A 13,186-nucleotide genomic window follows, 5' to 3' on the forward strand; every position below is an offset into this window, starting at 1 on the left:
ACCCGTTTTGGGAATTGATATGAATTTGTCCATCTTTGATTCGACAAGATTAAAACAATTAAGACCTAAAAAAGATATAAACATATAAAGAAAAAATATAAGTAAAACAAAAGAAATGTTACCGTGTTATACACTGAAATTTAATAATCAGTAAGTTTCAATAGGTTGAACAAGAACAAGCAATGATTGCTAAATGACAATTATAATGCAAAAATGAAGGTAACGGATGGCCACTGCATAATTTCTGTCTGCGGTTTCACTCAAATTGGTTATTTGGATGAGATTTGAACTGACTTTAGTGGTGCTTGGTGGTTTGGATGCGATTTGAACTGACTTTAGTGGTGCTGGATTGAACTAAAGAAGATGGCATTTAAGTGCATTCCTTTCATTCTTGATAAACGTGAGAAGGAATTTATATTAGTTGATGAATATCTGTAGGACGCTGTGGTTCCCCAAGAGCCATAGAAGAATCGATTCAGTAATTGGAAGAGTCGACATTTGGCAGATCATATCTTATTGATGGGGCTCTCAATCATCATCAAGTTACAGACTGAGATTTGATGTGTGCATGATCCAACTCAGCAATGTGCTATCTTTTTCTAACCCACGAGTGATGCCAGAAAAAAATGAAAAATATCTCAAAAGTTGATAATCCCTTTTAGTGCAAAATCGGAGTGTTCGTGGAGAAACAAAGAGGACACCCAGATTTTTCCATAGATCCAAGAGATGAATATGGATCCACTTCCTACTGAGATCCAAATTCATAAAAAATTAGTAATTTGAATCTAAAATATATCTTATTTAACTGAAGTTACTAAACTGGATCAAAACAGAGCTGACGAGTAAAAATGTGCCTGAACGTGAGTGTTTTACGGGTGCGTACGTACACATAAACAGGAACACTAGAATGTGCATATCAAGTGCCCTTGCCAAAAGCATGTAGATTTTTTTCGTTGCAACAAAAGCGTGTGGAGTTGGAATAAGCAAGTTACCCAGTGAAATACGAAGCCACTGGAGTTTGGTGGATGAAACCACTTCAGGCTTCGTGTTGGTAGTTGATCGGAATGGACCATACATGATATCACGCAAGATCAAAGTAATTGTATTTGAACAACAAAGTTACCACCATCACTGCTATATTTGCCACTACTATTGACAATGCATTCCATAAAGATTATAACTTTGATGTCCACAAATCAAAAGTGATGTCGTATGGAATAAGCTCAATAATCTCTCCTAGTTGATGACATTGCATATCCACACAAGACTATGACGCTCATGCCCATAGATGAAAAGTGGCCACATCCTATTGGCGAAGTTCTTTGCCATCACTGCCATAATTGGCACTGCCATTGACAGTTCATTAATTCTGATCAAGAGATTGCGACGTTATAAAGGGGGATGTAGCTGGGCGATCCTCTCTACCAAGTGGGTGCACTACCCACCAACCAGGCACAAAATAATGGGCTCTGAAGCATAAACAGCAAAAGATAGGGAAGGTGTGGATGATGATGAATTAAATTCTAGGCCTCGATGCTTCAATAGTCTAAACAAGTGCCAAAAAGAAGATTAATCTGCATGAAATCCATATATGGCCAGAGCATATTATTAGGATGATTAAGCAAACTCGATTCCCCACGTCTTTCGATGGATGTGATAGTGCTACTGGAGACACCTAAATCTATAGCTTATGCCTGTCTAGTTTAATAAGGAATACATCTTTAGTTGGCTTTTCATATCACTGGCACGCCTCAGCCACGTAACTCTCTCGATATGTATATATGCTTAGAGAATGTGAGTGTGATCAAACCTAAAAAAAAAGTTGAACTTGCAACTTGAAAAGCAACCAAAAGGCTTCTATCATGCTTATGCAAGTAGTATATTTACTTTCCCTTTCATTGCTTTCCGTGACCATCAAATAAAATAATACACTTTTGTATTAGGAGAAGGCAAATGAAATGACTTGTGTTACTTTTTCTAAGCAATAGTTTCTAGAACACGGAAACGGGTTACCGTGCAGAGCTTCTCTGTAATGACCTAAATACCCCCATTTAAATAAAAAAAGAAGTTTTTTATGAGGACAAAAAAGGATTACCAAAGAAGTGAAAAGTTTAAAATGTATTTCTTTATAAAAGATCCCAACCCTCTTTTTTTTTTTTTCCTTTAGTGTATGTTTCTGCCAGCACAGCCACCTGTGTACTCAAGTCGATCTCTTAAAAACTATCATCATAGTTGCAGACATGACTGTGTTGGCATGGCATCTATTACCTCCATGACACTTGGTTTCCAGTCTCAACAGCACGATGCCCAAAGCACAATGTCACTTTCTTTCTTTATAACAAGAGCCATGTAAGTGGAGCAAGTTAATTTGCAGAAATTTATGAACATGCAAACTACACAAACAGCAACACATAGTGTTTGTAGGTACAGGGGGCATTCCAGGAATGTGTTCTAAGATCGGAGGAATATTTCATTCCCAAGAACACAGTGTTCCTGTTAGCTCCATAAGTTATATGTTATATACATGCACAAGTTTCTATGTCTAACTATACAAATGAAACCCGCTAGAGTACAAGGAAATGCGCAGCTCACCTTCATCTTCATGAGATGCGAGCTACTTTGTCCACGAAGCTGCCTGTGTGCTGATCAAGAATAAGTATTTTCATGACCTGGGCTGCTATGAGTGGTTGAATTTTTGTGGCAAGCTAATGTTATCGCCTTGTTTCATTAATTAGCAACTTAATATAACGCTAGCTAGGTGCCTTGTCTAAGATCCCTCGTAACAAGTACATCCAAGAATGAAGATGTCTTCCCTTTGTGGGGAGGTGATGTGTTGGATTAGCAATTCAGTAAACAAAGAGTTTGGCGAATGCCATCGCATGGTGGAATCATACGTATGTATGAGTAGGCACACTAAGCCAAGAACTTATCCACATCTCTCTCTCTCTCTCTCTCTTTCTCTCTCTCTCTAAATCAATTGCGAGACTATGAAGATGGTGGCCAATATTATAAAAGTTAATACTTGGTTTGCTGAATTATGCTGCATATATAGGTCCCTGTATAATTTGAAGATCAATAGCTCATAACTTCATAAATATTCTTTCAGATCACGATGGTCCAGGGGATAAATACATGAACTGGATTTGCGTTGTGCAAAAGATGAAAATCAAAAGTTTTCCGAATTTTACCAATCATAATCTTGCTGCTACGTTTTGGTTTATCCAATACTGATTAGGACGCATACTCTCTTTTTTAATAGTCTTGCATATTCTTGTATTTAATCTAACCCGCAGATATTATCTTTAAACTGATTCGATAAATAAAATATATTGAATTGACTCTTGCCATGTTTAAAGTTACTTTTAAAAAATAACTGAAACTTGGATTCTTTCTTTTTAATCAATAGATACTTTATAACAAGTAAAATATAAGGAACATATCTATGTATTTGGATATTTATTAGCTTCAGGTCGAGCCTAAAATGTTTCTTTAGATGTAGATTTGTCTAGGTGCTACTAAATATATTAGACGTGTGAAAAGAGAAAGAAAGAGAGAGAGAGAGAGCAGCTAATTGAAGCGAGGCAAAGGCTGGAGGCAACTTGATGCTTCATTAGAGAAATAAGAAAGCACAAAAGCACACTGTGCCCATGTTGTCATACGCTACTGAGCAATGAATTTGTACACGCAGCTTTTGGATAGTTGTTTGATTTGGAACCAATGCTTTCATTCTTCCGTCTCGGGCCCACCAAGATTATGGCCTGCGTCCTCGACACCATGTCATGTATGCATATGCTTCTATGCCTCAGCATGTACGGTATTTCGGAGGGGCAGAGCTAGAAAATTCTAGGTAAAACGTACTATGTGTAAGATTTTAAAATTTTAAAAGCCACTAATGTATAAATGAAAAAAATTACTCATAAATGTCAACATGAAAATAAGAAATTTTTTGCCCTCTTCCCTTGGTACTTTCTCTAGTTTATATATATATATATATATATATATATATATATATATATATATATATATATTCTCAACGTAATTGAATACAAATTGTCGTTGTACACAAAGTTGCTTCACTTCTACTTAGTTTCGTTTAGGACTTTTGCGTCATTTTATGGTGGTTCAAATAAATTTTTGGATCAGCTACCTAGCAGATGTAGGTGTATAAATCTTGTAACTCATAAAGCTGCAAACTTTCCAAATCTTGTAATCTTGCGGTGTCCTATTTACACATCGAATTCGACTGTGTGGATGGGTTTTCACGCACTACAGTTGTGACACTGCACGATTATGGAAAGAATATTGTAAAGAAACTTAAAAATTTGTCAATTTCTGAAAAGTGTGTTTCTACAGTTTCAGAGAATTTATCCTCTCCTCTTTACATGTGTTTCACACACACATACTATATTATATATATATATATATATAAGAAATTAATTAAAATCAGCTAGATACCTCGTGATTCTTTTTCTAAAAATTAACTATCACAAAAGGTATATTCTATCACTACAAAATATGGCCGAACAGAACAACTGGTTATGGCCAATACATAATTTGCAATGGTCATTAGGAATGTGAATTTTTTTTTAAAAGAAAAACGTCTGGCCATTTGGAAGGGCCTTATATTTTCAACTTTCATTGTTCTTTTTTTTTTTTTGAAATCTTACTCCCCTCCCACCACTGCCAACGGCCTGCCAGAATTTCACCGGAAGGAAGGGAAAGCCCCACCAGTTGGGTGGAGGAAAGGGAGAGTGGCGACTTCTCCCCTCCCATCGCCGGAGTCTATGGGCTTCCCCTTTCCTCCGCCCATGATGGATGGAGGGCACAGGGTGCCGCTGTGGCTGTTAGAGGACGAAGGATATATATATATATATATATATAAAGAGAGAGAGAAAGAGAAAGAGATGCACGATCGGACGGTCCATGTTTGATGTCTCCTGATTTCCACTAAAATTATAGTCATCATTCGTTTTTATTATATATAGTCAAATCTTGCTTAGATTTCTCAGTTACAAAAGCCAACAAGCCAGTATCTAGTAATTCGTAGATCATGTGAACTAGATATATGTAAAACGTCTGCATTTAGATTTCATTTTCTACATCTAAATAAGAGTCGCCAATGTAATCGAAGTGGAAAACGGTCGCTTTCCACCAGTTCTAATTTAGATAAGTTCAGATCACCATAATAAAGTGCGCAATCCAATTCTATGCTGAACAAATACACAAAATAGCTGCCAAAACCCATACAACCACGTTTTTTCTCTTTTCTTTTATAATGAGAGGAGTTGGAAAGGAAACCCAGAGATGAATACTGGTAGAAGTGCTTGTTTAAGTATACTTTCCTGAAATTAGGTTTTATACGCATACTCTCAATTTAATTAGCAAAAAGGAGTCGAACCATGTCAGCCAACAATCTTCGCTGCTAAATCGACATCCTTAAGTTATGCGTTCATAAATGCAAAGATTTATTGAAGACACCGAACAATCTACATTAGTTGAAACACAAATGTACGGGACAAGAGCCCGGGCCGATTTGACTATATTGGTGGCAAACCAGATTCAATTTGGCAGCTAGCTAGCGTCATTGAAAAGTATATCTAGATGTCAAATTTATTTTTCAACTAATGTATATATATATATATATATATATATATATATATATATATATATATATATATATATATATATATATATATATATATATATATATATATAATTAAATAATCAAACCTGCAACTTGGCCGACTTCCATTTTTTTGCTTGTCAGGTCGTGAAAGAAATATAAAGTGGTTCGTAAGGAGGTTGATGCAATGGTTTGGTTAGGCGCTACTTGGCGGTCAGTTTTCATTTTAAGCATAAGGGCAACTTTTTTTATTGTAAAAAGGGTTCACCAATGCACAAGTTAAAACATAATAAAGACAGAAAAACTGGAGCAGTAACCCAAACCTTATACTGATAAGAAGGTGGATGAAAACTTCGATTGGATAACAAATCTCTCTTACTCACTCCAAAAAAGACTCACACACACCGAATGGTGCTGAGTTGAAGACCTTGAGTTTAAGCTGGCCTGAACTTTCTTATAGTGCCGTTCTCATCAGATTCGGTGGTTTCTCTCACAGCCTCACTTGGAAAATTAAATATAGAAGGTAATGACTTTCGCCGGAAAGGCATTCTGCACTTACTGATTATAAATATGATCACGGTTTGACTCCTTGGGGGGGGGGGGGGGGAGAAGAATGTGCTGAAAATATTCTTTCACCCCCCAACTATTTTGTACTACCAATTCGTAGTAGCTTTTTTGCTTGTTGTTCACATCTTCATCATTGCCTAACAATTCTATCAAAACTGTGTTTGGCATTTACTGTTCCTTGCATTTTATAATTACAATTTGACTCCTGTAAGAACAGAATGTGCCCAAAATATTCTTCTCCCCCGACTACTTTGTACTGCCAGTTCCTTTACATTTTCATCATTGCGATTGCGTAACAGTTATTGAAGATCTTTTGGCATTTGTGACTACTTTGTTTTCATATTTGCAATTTCACTTTGAAAAGAACAAAAATATTATTTTCTCCAGCAAAGGAGGGGTGGGATGGAGGGGAGACTTAGATGGGAAGTTGGACACCTGTCATAGAGTATCACACATTCACCTTTTGTACCAAGAGATTTTCATTAAGCGACTTTTGTTTGAAAATTTATCTGTCAATTTGCAGGAAAATTTATTTGTCAATTACGTTGTCATGTATTTTGTATAATTTAAATTTACTCATGCAACAAGTAACAAGAATGTAATAGCGCTGAAAATATTCTTTCCCCTTAGCCATCTTGTACTATCATCTGACACCTAGCTTTTTACGCTTGCTTTTTACAACTTGTCACTGGGTAACAATTGTAGAAAATATTTCTGCATGTACGTATTCCTGCATTTTATATTTGCTAATTGTCTCCTGTGAAGAGAGGAAGAATATGCTTAGCATATCCTTCTTCTCTCCCTCATCATTTCGTCCTGCGAGTTTGTAGGTCTTTATGTTTCTTTTCTATGCATCGCTTCAAGGGAAAAAGACTAGGCGCAGGGACATCAGAAAAAGTGGACGCATGTCGGCAAGTGGTTATTTTACTCCAGATCGACATGCATCTCTTTTTTTTCGTAATGAAGCAGAGGGGAGCATAAATCTCTATTTGTTTAGAGAAAAACAGAAAAGTTAAAGATATTTTTTTTAGTGATTATGTGTTTATTTTTCATCAGAAAACATAACGCCGAAAAATCTGATTTATTCTAAAAAAGGTTGCATGGTAAATAAAGATGTATATATTTTCATGATATTTTGATAAATTACATTTTTATTATGAAATAACAGTAGGAAAATAAAGAAATTCAAGAATTTTTCTGTTTAATTATTTAGAACCTTCGGAATCATATTTACTTAAAAACTATAAGAAAGCTGTACTAGAACTTACAAGAAATTGCCATTATATTTTTATATGCATACACATCTCATGAACTGCAAATAAAAATCTATATAGCTAGGTGATCATCTAATTCTTTATGAGAATGCTATAGGGATGCTGCAATGTACTGATATGCCGTATTCATGTCATTGTCTATTTGATCATTTACATACATATTTAAGGTTGTTTGGAAATTTAAACAATTTGTTATTGTTTCATGAATCTACCTTAAAAATTGAGGTAGATTCATAAAACACTATATTGTATTATTTAATGAGTCTAATTTTTAGGATAGTTTCATATAACAACAAACCACCACTTTTGCCAAATAGCTCTTTAGGGGACTTTCAATACTAGGGAGTCCTTTCATGAATGAATTGTTTCACAGGCACGGTAGAGGCATTCAAGCAAAAGTAGCTAAGTTTTCGTGGTAATTGGTGTTAATAGAAGATCAGGGTTGAACCGTTTATAGAGAGGGACATTTTTGCTTTTGGAAAAGTTACGCTTTAATTTCCACTTTTGTCCTTCTAGGATAGGGGGTCTTACCATCAGTAGTAATTTCCCCATCTCCAGCCCTTGGTACACAGTCCCGCTATTAGAAGCCTTACAATATAACACACTCTATTCTGGTTGACCCCTTTTTTCAAATTTATACTTCATTCACAATGCGAAGCCATATTGTTGCTACCGTATTTCAAGTTACCTGCTTACTATTATTTTGCATCGTTTAATCTCTAGTTCCATGATATGTCGGATAATTGAATCATGCAATCCATGATTGTAGTGTGACCCTAGGTGGAATGTAGTTTAAATTTGAATACAGTTAAATCAGAAATTCAATATTCAAATGATTAATCAAGTAACCTTATTTGAGTTCATATAATGATGCAATGATTGACCTAAAAATCCAATCGAAGTTCAAATTAGCTAAAATTGTAGCTCTACAACAAAAGTTCATTTTTTGTGTGCTTCTCTTCTTTCTATTCTTGTCATTTTTTAATATTTTTTTGAAGTATAAAATGTGAGACTTGTGCATTCTCGAATTTCTTATCCATAGGTATCATTTGCATTCTTTTGGATGAACACACAAGACCTGCATTACAGGAATTACTTAAGATTTTTAACAGCCTTGTAATTAGCAATGTGAGAAAAAATTCCTAAAAGATATGGGTGCTATATGACCAGCATCTAATAGTGTTTGTAGCTTAGCTGCTCATTTATATGTATTGTTTTTGTTTCATCACGATTCTGCAGTCCAAGATGAATGTAGAAAGTATTGAACTCAAGTTGGTTCTCCAATCAAGAGCACTATTTGAGATGATTGCAAATTTCAAAGACGTTTTTTTTTTTAAATTTTGCCAAGAGTTATACTCATTCTCTTGAGAATTGATATATATATATATATATAGAGAGAGAGAGAGAGAGAGACCACTTCTTGAGTTTGTGACCTGTTAAGATTTAATGGAACAAGTGGGTACATCTCAAACTAGAAAAGATTCATTGCATGTGCAAGAAAAATCAAGAGGTGCCAGCAGCAACTGACAAAACAAGGAACTTGGTTGGTTGCTTTCTATCTCTAGATTTGGTATGTAAGGTTGTGAGGGAAGAAGAGGGGCTGAAATTGGGAAGAAGCTGGGTGTGAATGGGACTGCAGCCAAGCCCTTGTTGGGAGTTAAGCTAAGCATTTTCCTCATCCTCCAGATTCAGAAACACAACTTTCAAAAACACTTAATTTTTTCTTAAAAAATTGTGAGATGAGAAAAATATGTCCAGAGAAAGAGAGAGAAGATGATGCTTGTGACCACCACCCCTCCCCATATGCTCTTTCTTATTGGCCATTTGGGCTTCAAAGAACTTTAGTCAATATTTATAGTTCTACAATTTGCTCTTTTGCTTAGTCAGCTAATTGTTGGGATTCTTACCCAACCTTATAAGTATGCACCTCCCTCCTTGTCATGTATTGGCTCCTTCTTTCCTCTAATGTCCCTCAAAGGCTGCTTCACTCGACACCTAACAAAATTGTTTCCTTGCTATTTACTCATATTTAATGCCCCAATGTGAGGTCAATTTATTCCATATTTAACAGGCCTAGGGTCTAGTCAACCCATAGTTCACTCTTTGAAGATTTGCTCATGCCTGGGTCTGAGCAGGTTACACTAAACCATCTAGGCATTGTAAAGTCTGATCTAATAAATCTAATTAAGATTACATTTATTTAACTATCATTAAGTTCTAGTGTATTCAGATTCTTACACTTTAACTATTACTCAGATTCTTGTTCAGCATGAGCATTTCTCATTTACTACATGGTCTTTTCCACGGGTTAACAAAGCCATTGACTTAGGGTTTCTGACTAGGAACCGAGGCTATAGCTCATTCAACAAAAAAATGTATAATGAGTCATCCACATCTGTTTGCACCTAAAATAAACCTAGTTTGAAACAAGATGCTTGTTTCTAACATACTTTTTTTTTTGTTAATATAGAGTTTTATGATATAGTCAATTTGGTTTGTTGCCATCATCTATTGTTGGGCTCCTGATTACTTTTATTAGTTAGGTAGTATATAATAAAGAAAAGTGATTGTTGAAGATGAAAGATCAATGTTGGATCCATAAAGATAGGTAACTATTTTTTTTCTACAATATATGATTTTGTAATTAAGTTTAAGATCTATTATAAATATATTTTTCTTTTCAGAACAAGCCTTGAAATGGATTTGAATATTTCATCAATTTCGTCATGACAAACAATGTAGTAGTTGAAGGAAAAATAAGATGTCCTTGTAAAAAATGCAACAATTGTTTATATCAATCAACAAGAGATGCTTTTGATCATATGATATGCTTCAGTTTTGTCCAAATCTATACATGTTGGCATTATCATGGTGAGTCAATGTTGCGACAACAAAGTGAGCATGATGAGACTATAGAAGGTGATGAAGATAGCATGGATGAGTTGATTACAGATGCATTTAGAGTATATTCATAAGATATAACTGATAGATATGCAGATGAAAGTTTGCAAACGATGAATATGCACATATGCTCCATGATGCTAAACAAGAACTATATCCTCGGTGTAAAAAAGTTTTGCAGTTATCTTTTAGTATTTGGTTATATCACATAAAATGTATACGTAGATGGAGCAATAAATCATTTGATATGCTATTAGAGTTGTTAGAAAAAGCATTTCCTAAGGGTGTGCAACTATGAATGCCATATTATGAAATGAAAAATGATATTTCGAGTATTAGGTACCACTTGTGAAAAAATAGATGCATGTTCTCAAAATTGTATGTTGTTTTAGAAAGAATTAGTTGGTAAAGATAAGTGTGATGTCTGTGGTGCTTCAAGATGGAGAGAAGATGTAGAACAAAGAAACAATACTGTTGGTGGAACATCAAGTAAAGCTCAAAAAATTGCAGCCAAAACATTACACCACTTTCCATTAATACCAACGCTTCAAAGGTTATATATATCTTCAAAAACTGCTTCAGAAATGACATGACATGACGAAAGGCGTGTGAAAGATGACATACTAAGACATTGTGCTGAAACATTAGCTTGGAGAACATTTGATAAATTACATTCATCTTTTGCATTGGATAGTCACAATGTTTGACTCGATTGGCAAGTGATCGTTTCAACTCTTATCGTATTTTGAGCACGTCATATAGTATCTATCCAGTCGGTATTGTATATAATATGCCAACATGGATTTGTATAAAGAAGTCTTACATGATTTTTTCTTCGCTAATTTCTAAACTAACTTCTCCTAAAGAGAAAATAGATGTTTATTTGCACTCTCTAATTGACGAGTTGAAATTATTGTGAGATGTGGTGTAAAAACATATGATGCAAACAAAAATCAACGTTTTCAAATGTATGCAGTTTTGTTGTGGACAATAAATGATTTTTCAGCTTATGCTGATTTATCATGGAATACAAAAAGAAAGTTGCCATGTCCTATTTGTCAAAAAGACACAGTCTTAGCGTTTGAAAAATAATAATAATAAAGAATGCTACATGGGTCAGCGAAGATTTTTGCCTGCACATCATACATACAGACTGGACAAACGTTTTAATGAGACTATAGAATTGAGATGTGCTCCTCAACCTATTTCTGAAATTGATGCACTAGAAGAAGTATGTTATGGACAACTGTTGTATAATTGAAAAAAGAAAAGTATATTTTTTACTTTTTCGTATTGAAAACACAATTTATTATGTCCCAACATAGACATAATACATAAAAAAAACGTATGCGACAACATAATTGGTACATTATTGAATCTAGAAGGGAAGACGAAAGGATCACTACAATTCATCCATAAACATGTCAAGAAATTGGTAAGATCTTATTGCATGCTGCATGTTTTACTATGAGTAGAAAAGAAAAGGGTATATTTTGCGAAGTTTTAAAGAATTTGAAAGTTTCATATATTTCAAGATGTGTACAGCCAAAGAGCTATAAGATCTCAGGGTTAAAAAGTCATGATTTTCATATGTTAATTCATTAATTCCATCCATTAGCCATACAAAGATGTTTACCTAGAAAGGTAAGCACGGTGTTGATTGAGTTGTGCAAATTTTTTTTAAAGGGTTATGTACCAGAGTTGAAAAAGATTGAAGCATTTGGAGGAGAAAATTATATAGACATTGTGTTGTATGAAAAAAGTTTTTCTGCCAACATTATTTGATATTATGATTCACTTACCTATTCATTTAGCTCATGAAGTTCAACTAGGTGGTGTTGTACAATATCATTGGATGTATCCAATCAAAAGGTATGATCAAACATACTATTTTTTTCAAGCATTTAAATTTTTTGTTGGCATGTAGATACTAATTTCTTACAATGATTTTCCTATTTAAGATATTTATGAAAGCTCAAATCTTATGTGCGAAATAAAAGTAAACCAGAATGATCTATTGTTGAAGGATACTGGCTGAAGAAAGCATGCCTTTTTGCTCTATGTATTTAAGTGGCATCGAAACATGCTTTAATAGACATGAAAGAAACTATGAAGAAATTGGATCAACCTTGCAAAGGTCAGTTTGGGAGCATATGAATTGACTACTATGGACAACCAAATCCTCAAACAAGTGCACACATATATATTATTGAATCATCCCTTGGTGGCACCATACATTCAATGAGATATTAATTTAAGAAATTAACTACTTTAAAATGATTAAACAAATTTATTTTACTAATAACTTGGTTTGTCAATAGGTAACAAATAGACTTGTTGAGAAGATGATACTACAGAAGATGATACTTTTAGAATTTATTTGTGCATGTTCATTTAACTTGTCATTTATTTGGAAAAGATCGTCAGTTATGCCAAAGGGGTACAAGCCAACAAATGGATGACAAACTTATTCTGGCTCTCCGAATATCCTCAAAAGGTAGTGAAAAAATATAATGGTTTTGTCATAAATAGATTTATATTTTATACATTTGAAAGAAAATGGAAGAGAAAAACTCAAAATAGCGATATTGTTGTCATTGTACAAACTTCTAGTTTTTCTATTGCAAGAGACAAAACTTCAATTATTGGTGAAGTTACCTACTATAGTGTTATTGAAGATATCTTTGAAGTTGATTATCATAGAGATTTGAGGTTTGTTTTATTTAAGTGTAGATAGTTTGATGTTTTAAGTTCACATTCTAAAGGCTTGAAGAACGATGAGTTCGGTTTTGTTCTTGTAAACTTGAAACATACATGTACA

This window comes from Nymphaea colorata, chromosome 9, assembly GCF_008831285.2.
Source record: "Nymphaea colorata isolate Beijing-Zhang1983 chromosome 9, ASM883128v2, whole genome shotgun sequence".
Taxonomy (NCBI): Eukaryota; Viridiplantae; Streptophyta; class Magnoliopsida; order Nymphaeales; family Nymphaeaceae; genus Nymphaea; species Nymphaea colorata.